We start from the raw sequence: 12,714 nt of genomic DNA on the forward strand, positions 1-12,714 counted from the left end.
GTGCTCAGTGACCCCCTTGCTTGAACTCTCTGCTGAGACTGAAGAGGCTGCATTATCCTCTTCCCCCTTGGAATGTGTCTTTCCGTGGCAATGGATAAGAGAGTTGAGAGAATAAGAGACAGTTGAGCAAATATCAACAAAGACAAATTTTTGAACTTGCTTTAGCTGTATGCACCACTGTGCCTTGGCTTTCTGCATATACCCCAGTGAACGCATTCATTCGCATAAAATGGGCATGAGCCAAAGCGTATTGAAGTCAATGGGAGTCTGACTTCAGATCAGCCTAGTGTTTAACCCAAAATCTCACTTTAAGCAGAAATTAGTCAACATTCACAGCAAGTCACAACATTTATGCCAAAAAACGTAGTTCTTAGAGTTCCACTCATCAGTCAAGGGACAGAACCACCACCATGTGACCTATGAGTCTAGTCAAAAAACAAAAAACTCAGATATTGAGTATATGGAAAAAACTGCAGCCCTACTGAACCCATTTTCTTCAAACTTGGCTTGTTTTGTTGATCTTGTGAGTTTTAGCAATCAAGACAGACTAAATTATATGTAACGTAAGCCATATCTACATTAGATTGCTACCAGTGATGGCTCAATCAGCAACAACTGGCTTCTGAACTGATGCTGAAAATGATTTAACTACTCATGTAGATGGACTTCTTGATCCTTCTTTTTGTAATGTTGCTGACAATAGTTTGGGCTCTTCTTTACTGGCAGTTTTACCACTGGTTCAGAAGTACCTATTGACAATAGCTAGTGTCAGTAGTGGGCCTATTTCCTAGAGTAGTTAGGGATCATTACCCTGCCCACACTTTTCAAACTCTCTCATTATTACTAACACTGGATAACCAGTCAGAGCAGAGCTAGAACTAGGGAGGGCAATGCAGTGGTTGGGGTTAGCTTGGGTCTCTGTAGACCTGGTTTGCTTCCTTGCTTTGCCACAGATTGCCTGTGTGACCTTGGGCAAGACACTTTAGGCACCAAAATACCTTTAAAAATCTGGCCCCAGTAATGCAGTTGGCACCAGGGGGATTTTCAGAACTCTCGAGATAGGAACAGCCACAATACTCACTATGCTGCCAGTAATTTTAGTCCTGATCCACAGCCCCTGGTAAGCCAGCTCTGTCCTTGTGCCTCAGCCTTGAGCCTACACAATCTGGGGTATTCCTGAGGGGAAACAAAGACCGTAGATGGTGCCAGATTCCTAGTGTGATGTTATCAATTCACCTGTGTAAATGGAGACCAGGATGACTCCCAACTCCTTTACCCATGATAACCTGTGTCAGGATTTAGACTGTTATCGCCAGTGCTGAAGCCCACTCAAATTACAAGTCACTATGGAATAAACACGCTAAGAAGGGAGACTGAAAACAAAAAATCTCCCATTTCTGCATTAGAACAAGCACAAGAGGTTTTGGTATTTTCCACAAGAGACCATCCCCAGAGTAGCCAATAACCCAGTAGGTCAGCCACTCATCTGGGATGTGAAAGACCCAGGTTCAACTCTCTGCTTTACCAGAGATGGAGCAGGGACCTGAACCCAGGTGCGTGCCCTACCTGCCTGGATACCCTGGAGTTGGGGGGCAGGAAGGGTGCCCCCCTCTAGTTTTGAGCAGAAATTCCACCCTGAACCAAAGATGACCATCCAACAAACATTCCACCACCAACCCCTTCCCAGGAAAAGCTTCAGGTTTGACAGTTAGGTATTTTCCATGGTCAGAGAATTCCTGACCAGCTCTTCTCCCATCTGAAAGGCAGCTGTGACTCTGTGTATTTGTCAGGGCCACCAGGTCAGGGACCACCAGCGCTAGACGCATGAGCTGCTACAGACTGAGCTAGAAAGCCAGGTCTCCCTACCTGGCTGTAACAGGCTCATCCTTTGGGGCAAGGGCAACCTGCAATCCACTCCCCTGTGGATTACACATTCATACCACTATCCTTACGAGGCTCTCTTATAGTGCAATCTCTGGGCACCGGGCCATTGGCTTTTAATGTCAAAAGAGTCCATTGCTGCTCCCCACTGGACATGCTGCCATGAGCCCTGACTTTCCCCACAGGGAGGTCCAAGTGTGTTTCTGCCTCTCACCAAGTTATTCCTTGGTGGGCCAGAATGTAGTAGTTCTTAAAACATAGGCATCTCGGTATATATTTTTCTACTGTTTTACACCCATTTTACTTTTATACCCAAATCCTGTAAGTTCTGCCTGCTCTGTGTATGCCAAGTACAAACAAAGTTTTCTCCTTTCAGGAGACGCATAAACTCCCAGGCTTTAAACGGAGGCAGGCCCAGCCTATGCGTGAACTCGCCCTGGTTCAGTACCTTCCTTTCCAAGGATAGGTCTTCCAAGCCACAGCCCTTCCCAGAGTTGACCTCAACTACCCCAGAGTGGAGCAAGGCTGACTAAAATAGACTCCAGGCCACTCCCACTCCCAACAGCCTCTGCAAGATTAGTGGTTAATTAGAGCCAGCCACATGTGAGTGCTAATTTCTGGAGAGTGGTTTACTACCTACAGCTGTTTCTTTGAGGACTTGGGTCTTGTTTCTTGGGGCTTTCCAGACAGTGACAGTTCACGGTCATATTCCGTCACCATACCCCTAATGGACACAAGTTAACGTCCTACCCACCATTTTTTTCCTCATGGGGGAGAGGGAGAAGTTGGATCCAATTTTCCCCACTTTACATACACCTACTTCCAGGGCCGCTCTTCTTCTGAATGACCTACCCCTTCTTTGACTATTATTGTCAACTTAATATCCAGACGTTGTCTTTTAACCCATTGTCACCCAGATCTCCTCCCCATCCTTTGGGCTAAGGTTGACATCAGTCCAAGTATTTCAAGGATCATACTAATTTTCTTGGTATTATTCCAAATATTTGCAGGACTTTTAAAGAACCTGAAGACATTCCAAGTCTATCACCGACCATGCTGCCATGCCACATGAAGACATTTGAGCATCAGGACATTGGGTAATGATTATGTTTTGATGCAGCATAAAGATGTTGTGCATTTTAGTGTCCAGATGCTGTCACGACAATATCATTATGCTGTTCTCAAAGTGCACACATCACAATATATATTGAATTGTGGTGGGTCCATATGGATCTTCCAGGTACAGTGCACCATATGTCATAGCTGGAAGGCAACCTTCTGACACATGTGCACTAAAATTGGGTTGCCATTTTGTGTGTGTGTCTCCTGCAGAACAATGTGATTTGTCGTGATGGAGCAACACTTGTGTCTTCCCATGACTTTGCACACTTATGTCATATGATGCAACATCCAGGGCATATGGATGCAGTGTCCTCATGTCATAACTCTTTAAATAAATTCAAGCATCCTGACAGCTTACAGTCACAAGTAACAATATCCCCAGGATGTCTGGGGATAAGTGGTGATCCCTAGCTAAAACCCAGTTGCTCAGAAACTCATATCAGCACCTTTCAGAGGGATGAATGTGCTAGAGGAGCAATTTCCCTTCCTTACAATACACAGAATGACATCAGAGTTCTTATGATGTAAAGCCCCTTCTCATGTTGCAGCATGTTGACCTGACAACATGCCACCGGAATTTCAGAAAAGTCTATCTACAAACCGTTCTCCCTGTCAACAAATATTTGAACCTGAAGTGAAATAGGTAGCGGAGAAGAGCAGAAGGAAGAGGTAATTACCCATGGTATCCTCTCTGATCTGACAGAAAGCAAGCTCCACTCTGTAGTTCCCGGGCCAAGCTCAGCTTATTACTGGTGCTACCAGAGGGAGAGGCAGCTCATCTCTGCAGTACCTTCTGAATTGCAACATTTCTGATCAACATCATCAGCAAAAATACAAAGTGCCTGTATGCTTTAAAAAAAGTCCAGGAGCCTACAGCAATGACCACAAAGAGTCGTAACATCATTCAGAGCTGCATACAAAGGGGATATGATTGTTCTCCATAAATACATCAAGGGGGAAAACACCAAGGAGACAGAACAGCTATTTAAATGAAAGGACAATGCTGGCACAAAAAACAAAGGGGAATAGATGGGCCAAGAGTAAGTTTAGGCTGGAAATTAGAAGGTTTCTAACCATCAGAGGAGTGAGGTTCTAGGACAGCCTTCCAGTGGGAGTATGGGGGCAAGAAACCCAAGTAGTTTTAAGGTGCAGCTTAATAAATTTATTAACAGGAATATATGACGGGGTTGTGTGGGATAGCAGGGACTTGACTCGATGATCAGGAGGTCCCTTCCAGTCCTATGTTATATCCTAGAGCTGAAGGGCCAAATCTTTGCTGAAACTCCGTGGACTTGAATGAAACCACAGCACAGCCCAGTAATGAACTAGGCCTGGATCAATGCTGCACTAGGGTTTTATGAAGGAAGGTGGGAATCAGCCTGAATCAAGTATGTGTTTGCCCTAGTGGTCTTTTTAATCCTGAAACAAAGTCCTGCTCCACCCATTGTCTGGCTGGTGGCAGTGCTACTCCTTGTAAGTAAGAATGAAACAGTCAAGATGCTACCCAGAAGTAGTCCAAAGTTGGTCTACATACTAAATTTCTATGGAAGAGTATCCATCTCCAGTATTGCACTAAAGGATAACTGAAATGGAAAAATCCCTCTGGAACGTCTCCCAATATGCCACTGCATTCCCAGTGGTCTGCTACTGACAAACCCCTCTGTTTTCCCTGGGAGCCTGTGCCAAGGCGTATGAGCCCTGCATCACACATGAAGGGGTTAAAGAGCAGCTATGGGCTCAAGCAGCCCCACCACAGCTAGAAGATATGCCGATCATGGAGGAATCTTCCTAAGCAGAAAAACCCAGCTCTGAAAGGGCCAGCCAGCCCTGGGAGGCTGGCAGACCCTCTCCATGGGTTACCAGGAGGGAGACACCACTAAGAGGGCTGGTTTGCACAACCCTCTGAATCTGGAGAGTAATTGGGGGAAAGCAGCCAGTGAAAGGAGAAGTTGACGGAGGCTGAGGCTACACATCCAGTTCCATGAAGGAGAGCTGGGGGACTTCTGTCTTGAGGGACTGCCTGAATCACAGCCCCCGCTCCGGGAGGAGCATTGGAGGGAACCAGAAAGGCTGTTTGAAATACAGCCCAGTTACTGCTGGAAAGGCCACGAGTGCCTTTCCAGAACCTCCTTGGTAGTCAGCTGGGAAGAAGCTATGAGGAGTCAAACTCCTGGCAGGAACAGCAGTGTTCACAAAGCCGGGGAAGATGCTGACAAGCAGGGAAAGGTAGGAGCAGGTGAGGGAAGTAGCCAGAGACTGAAGGAACAATTTTTTGCTGCCAAAAACAGGATCCCAGGGCTGGAAACCAGAAGAGAGGGCATGCCTGGATTCCCCTATCTCTCCTCCACACCAAGGGCAAGGTTCCAACTGCAAGACAAAGAACGAGTCCGAGTTGGGGGCTGAGGGCCTGGCATAGAGGCTACCAGACACTGGGTTTTTCCTGACTTTTGGACTGCACTCTGAAAGGGGTGAGACTCAAGTGACCTGGCCATAGGTCATTTGAGTCTCGCCAGAGGGCAAATCACAAGGCAAAGGAGACCACAGGCAAACCTGAATGACTGGTCAGCAGCACTATAGCAGAGTAAAACCCTGCAGTGCTGCACCTAGCCAGGTAATGCTGCAGAGCTACCGTCACAAGTCCAAGAGAGGTAATGGCAATGGGTTTGTTTCGATCCCATTGTCAATATTAAAGTACTAAGTGCTAGTGTAACCCCCAGGGGAGTTGGTGTTACACGTCCTCTTCTGTGCTGGACCCACAGGGGAGTCTCTCTAAGGCATTAGCTCTAAACTGTTGTAGAGACTTCTGCTTTTAGCTGTAGTGGCCCCAGTTCAAGCCCTGTTTTGGCCAAGAGGGCAGCTGTCACACTAGGTCAGAGTATTTGACAGTCATACTGGGTCAGACCCATGGTCCTTCTAGCCCAATGTCCTGACTCTGACAGAGGCCAATGCCAGATCCTTCAGAAGGAATTAACAAACAGGGCAATTATCGAGTGATCCATCCCCTGTTGTCCAGTCCCAGCTTCGATCAGACAGAGGTTTAGGGATAAGTGGAGTATGGGGCCGTGTCCCTGACCATCTTGGTTAATAACCATTGATGGACCCATCCTCCAGGAACTTATCTAGTTCTTTTTTGAACGCAGCTATACTTTTGCCTTTGACAAAATCCCTTAGCAATGAGTTCCACAGGTTGACTGTGCGTTGTGTGAAGAAATACTTCCTTTTGTTTGTTTTAAACCTGCTGCCTATTCATTTCATTGGGTAACCCCTGGTTCTTGTGTTATGAGAAGGGGTAAATATCACTTCCCTATTCACTTTCTCCACCCCATTCATGATTTTATAGTCCTCCATCACACACACCCTATCATGAGGATAGCACCGAAGTTCATATAAATAGTTACCTATCTCCCCCAGCCTCCTCTCCTATGGCCTGCCCCACAGATTTGCTAGTTTATCCCAAATAACCTGCTTCCCCACCCCACCCCCATCATCCTGGCCTCCCTTTCTCCCAAGCTATGCAAGTGCACCTCAGCACTTGAGCAGAGTGAAAATCCCAAGGTGGCTTGGGTGCAGGTTTCCAGTGGTGACTCCTATCCAACTCCCATTTGAGTCAATGGTGGAGCTGAACTGAGATAAGCAGCAAGTTCATGAGCCTATTGCACCACTGAACGCTCCCACACTGTCTCTGAAGTTTACAGATTTAGGCAATGTCAGCTATTCAAGTTCCCTCTTCCGACTGGGGCTCTATCTGGTGTGTGTCTGAACATCCAAATGGTGCTTCAGTAACAGCCTTTCCCCTTTGCAGACCTGAGAGTCCCTGGGGGCAGAACAGTAACACACTTTCATTCCATTCCACCCAGAGCCTCTCCTGCCAATCTGGCTGAGCTGTGCCTACGTGAAGAGGTTTCAAAAGCCCCAGGAATGGATGAGGCTGTCCACTGGGGCTGAGCCACCAAGCTGATTTGACAGTGAAGCTGTGTGATGGACTTGAACTACTGACCTTGCGAGTAAAATTCCAGCCACCCCAACCCCTCCTAGCGTGGGATGCGGCAGGGAAATAAATGCCTTGAACAACAAAGGAATGGGGAAAAGGGAAAACTAAGGGCCAGATCCTAAGCTGGTGTAAAACTAGTGCCAATTTACCCCAGCAGAAGATCTGGCCTTAAGTGTATAAAGCCAGTTTACTGAAAAGCACTCAAATGATACACTAATGCAGATCACAACAACTGCTTGGTACTAATAGTCCTCCTAGCCGGCAGTGTCAGTAGAGGAAAAAAAGGATCAAGTGGCATATGGATGGGATATAAAACCTCAAACTTTAGGGCTTAAGACGCTCTCTATTAGGGATTAGGATGAGACCTAATGGGGGAAGATCACCCCACAGCTACCCACTGCATCATTTATAATACCAGGCATCTGGCACTGGCCACTGTCACACTGTATTGATGGACCCCAGATCTGATCCAGTGTGGGATCCTTTGTTCCTATATAGTTGATGATTTCACTCTAATAGGCCTTTTTCAGCTCATCACTTTTGCAAACTTTTACCTCTTGAGCTGACATTTCCCAGGTTTGTTCTCAGTAAACCTGGGCAGGAAGTGGTTTTCCCTTACTCTCACATTTTCAAGAGTTCAAATATTTTCCCAATCTCAAATTGGGATGAAAAGTTGAAATCTCAAATATTTACAAAGCAAAAAACCCACCCCAATTTTCTTCTCATGTCAGATCAATGTTGTTACAACATTTTTAAGTGTTTCATTTCAATAACTTCAACAAATTTCATTTCAGTTTTGACCTTTTATACTTTAAGCCTTTTTTCCAGTCTAATTAGTTTAAATTTTTAGACAAAGTAGTAGGGAACCAGAAAACCAAAAATTTTTATTTTGAAAGTGTCCACAGAAAAAGCTTCAACAATTTCAAGGTGTTTTTTTCCCCCCAGTTGGGAAATTCATTGACCCCAACCCTGATTCACTAACAGTTTGGGCTTTGAGAATTGATATATTTTGACGGGGGGGAAAAAAAGGATGCTTATTCAAAAATTTCCAACCACCTCTAGTTCTCACACAGGGCATGAACAAAATGTTTCAGTCATTTTCAAGTACAAAAAGAGCATACACACACACTTTTGAATGGTAAATAAAGAAGTGTGGCCAATTTGGGAGCTGGCAAGGAATTGAAATGTGGCAGGAAGAATATTTTTATTTCTTTTGGTGGGCTAGTGAAAACTGTTTTTGATTTGTCCAAGTTCAAGGATTCAAGAACTATACTTCACACGGACACAGCGGTGTGTGTTATAGGAAAACAGCTTTATGCCAGTGTTCCACTGCGTGTGTATTTAAATTGAGCAGAATGTCTCATTCCAGATATGCTCTCTCAACATGCCACTGGCTCTTCAAGGTCTGATTTGTCACTATTGACATTAAGTGGGAGATTTGCCATTGATCTCGTTGTTATTAGGATCAGACCTCAAAGGCATGCCTGAGAAAACCCAGTGGCATTTCACTCAATGCATAGGGGCACAAAAGATGGTCTGTGAAGATGCATTACATAGGTGCCTTGTAGTGATTCTAGAGTTTTCCCCTAAAATCTTAAAATGAAACAAATTCCTGTTTTTCCTCCAAGAGTGGGTGAAATTACACACAGGGATAGTTTTTGCCTCTGAATTTTCTTTGCAGGTGTTGTTCAGTTTATTGCGATGGAGAATCTTTGTTGATATCGCAAACCTGATTTATTGATACAAAATCATCTATCAGATAAAACCTTCTCCACCAGGCTCTATGATTTTTTCCCCTCAGATTTTATCCTACAAGGGGAAGAACTCATGTGTACCTACTGGCTTGTCTCACGCCCAGCCAGAGCTACTGGTGGATACAATTTTCTCCCTCAAACACTCCCCTCCCCCACCGTCTTACTCAGCTCACCCCCCTCCTCCTCCAACACATTTTAATGCTTAAACATTAAAAGACCTAGGAAAATACGATTCAAAAAGAAATATTGTTGCAAAGCAGGGAGAGTTGCTACTCATGTTTAAATAGCTGACACAAACCCACAAAAGCTAAGCCACCTAGTGTTACCTACCTTCTACTCCTCCACCCACAGATATATACCTTACCATTATCACAGTGGGAAGAGCCATTGCAGGCTGATTATAAAGAGGTCTCTTGTTGACTTATCTTTAAATAATACATCACAAGTCAGGATGGAATTCTGACATTAAATACACCCTCTAAACAGTCACCATTTTGACAAAAGAAATTTTTCAGGAAAAAAAATTAAAAACTTGGCCTTTTGATGTATTGATCCGCCACAATGCTGAAATTATGCCAGAGAATGATTTGTATGCCTCAATAAATTGTGTGAACTATCAAACTGCAGTTACTACTAATCTGACAGTGTTTCAGAGACAGGATGCTGCATCTCCCAGATTTGGAGCCTTCCAATTACAAATGTATTTGTCTAACAAATATAACATGCCTAGGACACACGTTCAGTGAAGTCCATTCTCAAGCCCTAGTTGCTATTATCAAGTTTGTTTTCCATGCAGAGGTATATTTTTGTTAACCTGGGTGAATCTAATTGCCCGGCACCTTGCACAGTCATTTCAACCAGTGTAAACTGGGTTTTAAACATGACTATTCTGATTGTACAAATAGAATACATCTGTTAGTCTTAAAGGTGCCACAGGACTCTCTGTTGCTTTTTACAGAACCAGACTAACACGGTTACCCCTCTGATACCTGATTGTACAAAGTGGATGTCAAATGCTGGCCAAAGTGCAGGGCAAAGGGGAGTCACACCCTGCAATAGTTACAGTCAAATATTTCTTGGTCATATAAAAATACTTCAGACAGTATTGTAGAGGAGTGGATTTACTGATGGCATGCCCCCTTATGGCTGGCTATAGAATAGCAGGCTGTCATACAGGGTCCTCGCTGACAGCTGCTCTTGCCTTGCCTTGGGGTCTGCCTCTTTTCAGGGCTTGGCTTTCCAGCCAGGTCATTTATAGCCCCCACTTTCAGGGTAACAGAGTCCAACAAACAGAAGTCCAGTCAGGTCTTCGGCCCCTGATGCAGTGTCCCATGGGCCATACAAGCCCTTGCCTCAGGGTTTTCAAGAGTCCTTATCCCCATATATCAAGGAGCTTCACAGTACCTTTTCTGGAGGCAGAGAAGGGAACCCAGGCCTTCCCTCTCCTCTGGGTTCCAGCCCAGGGACCCTGCAGTGAGCAGCTAGGGTGTGTGTATTCAGACCCACCCCTGCTTCCTCCATGCACGTCTTCCGACCTCAGCCTGTCAGCTGGCCTTTGCCACAGATCCCTCTGGGGCCCACCGTGCAGCCATATTCTTCCCAGGCTCTGCAACCTCTCTAGGTTCTCCCTTCTTTCAGGGCCCAGGCACACAGGGTTTCCCCTAGAGCTCCGCACCCCACCCCCAACCGAAAATAGAAACACACCAACTTCTGCCCTCCTGAGACAGGCCCTTTCACCCTCTCCAGTTACCCCCGCTCTATCCCTCAACTGAATACCTCCCAGAGAGCTCCCGCGAGGAGTCCAGATCCTCCCCTTCGATCAGGGCACACCACCACAGCTTGCTCCACCCCAGGGGCTGCCCCATGTCTCTCCTGACCCTTCACCGCTACTTCTTCTCAGGAGATGATCACAAAACCAATTCTCCTCCTCTTTGGCCCCACTGGCCTCCCCACACACTACTACTAAGGGCAGGACAGCAGAACTCCTTTCCTATCTTCCCACAGCCCCTTCTATTCTGGGCTTCCTCTCTTCATAGTAACCACCCTGCTCCTACCCGCAGCTGGGACTAAGCTTTGATTGAGCCTGGCTCACCTTCCAGGTGCAACTAGGTGCCCTAATTGAGCTTGCCAGCTCCAGTTAACTCTTTCAGAGCCAAGATGGGGTAAACATCCCATTACAAATGTGTGTGTGTACACATACAAACACAGAACTCCTGAGTCATCAATCCAGTCCCCTGCTATCACTGGCATCCCCGTCACATAATCCCCTTCATAAACTTATCAACCTCCCCCCTAGAACTAGGTAGGCTGTTTGCCCCCACGCCTTCTATTGCCAGACTGTTCCAGAATCTCCCTCCTAATTACTTCTAGAAGCTTCTCTTCCTTTTAAGCACCCACAAGTGTATTGATTTATTTAATCTATTTCTATGGCATCTATCAGAAGTGCCATTTAAAAACCACACTACAAAACATTAAAATACCTAAAAGAAATCATACTTCCACATGTCAGAATAAGCAGAGTATTGTGTGTGTATATATAGATATAGATATATATAAAAATCTTGAGATGACTAGAGCTGCTTGGAAAACATTTTGGGCCCCCCTCCCCACAAAAGATTTCAACTTTATGATAAAAACGGCTGAAAAACTGAGAAAATTTCAGGTTTGGGTCAAAATGTTTTAAATTGGGGGGGGTCAGTTTTCTGGTGAAAAATCAGAACTCACCCAGGAAAGCAGACACTTTCTGCAAACATTTGTGTTTGGTCCAATCCCCAATTTACACCAAAAATGGCTCAGACAATTTTCAACCAGCCTTAATGATGCCCTTCACATGACTGACATGTGCTTGGGGGGCATGGAGAGGAGGTAGGGGGCAGAGAGCTGGCTGCAGCTGACTGAGAACCACCCTGTCCTGGCACCCAGCCCTAACTTACAACACGGGCACAAGAGCCTTTTCTCATAGCACATCAGGTGCAGCGGAGACTCATTCTACCACACTCCCTGATCTCCCCTGACATGCCCCTCCCCATTCCCAATATGCCCCCTCTCACACCTTTACCAGGTGGCATTGCTCCATCACAGGTGGTGGCAGCAGCAGAGCAGGCATGGGAGACAGTAGAGCTACCTTTTAGAACATAAGAACGGCCATACTGGGTCAGACCAATGGTCCCTCTAGTCCAGTATCCTGTCTTCCGATAGTGGCTGGGGCCAGATGCTTCAGAGGGAATGAACAGAACCGGGACAATTATCAAGTGTTCCATCCCCTATCATTCAGTCCCAGCTTCTAGCAGTCACAGGCTTAGAGATACCTACAGCATGGGGTTGTGTCCCTGATCATTCGGACTAATAACCATTGATGGACCTATCCTGCAGGAATTTATCTAATTATTTTTTGAACCCAGCTATATTTTTATCCTTCACAACATCTCCTGGCAATGAGTTCCACAGATTAACTATGCATTGTGTGAAGAAGTTGACTTATGTTTGTTTTAGACCCGCTGCCTATTAATTTCATTGGGTGACTCCCTGGTTCTTGTGTAATATGAAGGGGTAAATAACACTTCCTTATTCATGTTCTCCATACCATTCTTGATTTTACAGACCTCTATCCTAAACTGAACAGTCCCAGTCTTTTTAATCTGTCCTCATATGGAACCTGTTCCATACCCCTAATAATTTTTGTTGACCTTTGCTGTACTTTTTCCAATTCTAATATATCATTTTTGAGATGGGGTGACCAGAATTGCATGCAGTATTCAAGGTGTGGGAGTAACATGGATTTATATACTGTCATTATGATATTTATTGCCTTATTTTCAATCCCTTTCCTAAGGTTCCTTTTAGCTTTTTAGCAGGTGTTTTCCATGAACTATCCATAATGACTCCAAGATCACTTTTTTAAATGGGTAATAGCTAATTTAGATCCCATCATTTTATATGTATATTGGGATTATGTTTTCCAATGTG

The sequence above is a fragment of the Terrapene carolina genome, unplaced genomic scaffold (genome assembly GCF_002925995.2).
Source record: "Terrapene carolina triunguis isolate 2854851 unplaced genomic scaffold, T_m_triunguis-2.0 Scaffold212, whole genome shotgun sequence".
NCBI lineage: Eukaryota > Metazoa > Chordata > Testudines > Emydidae > Terrapene > Terrapene triunguis.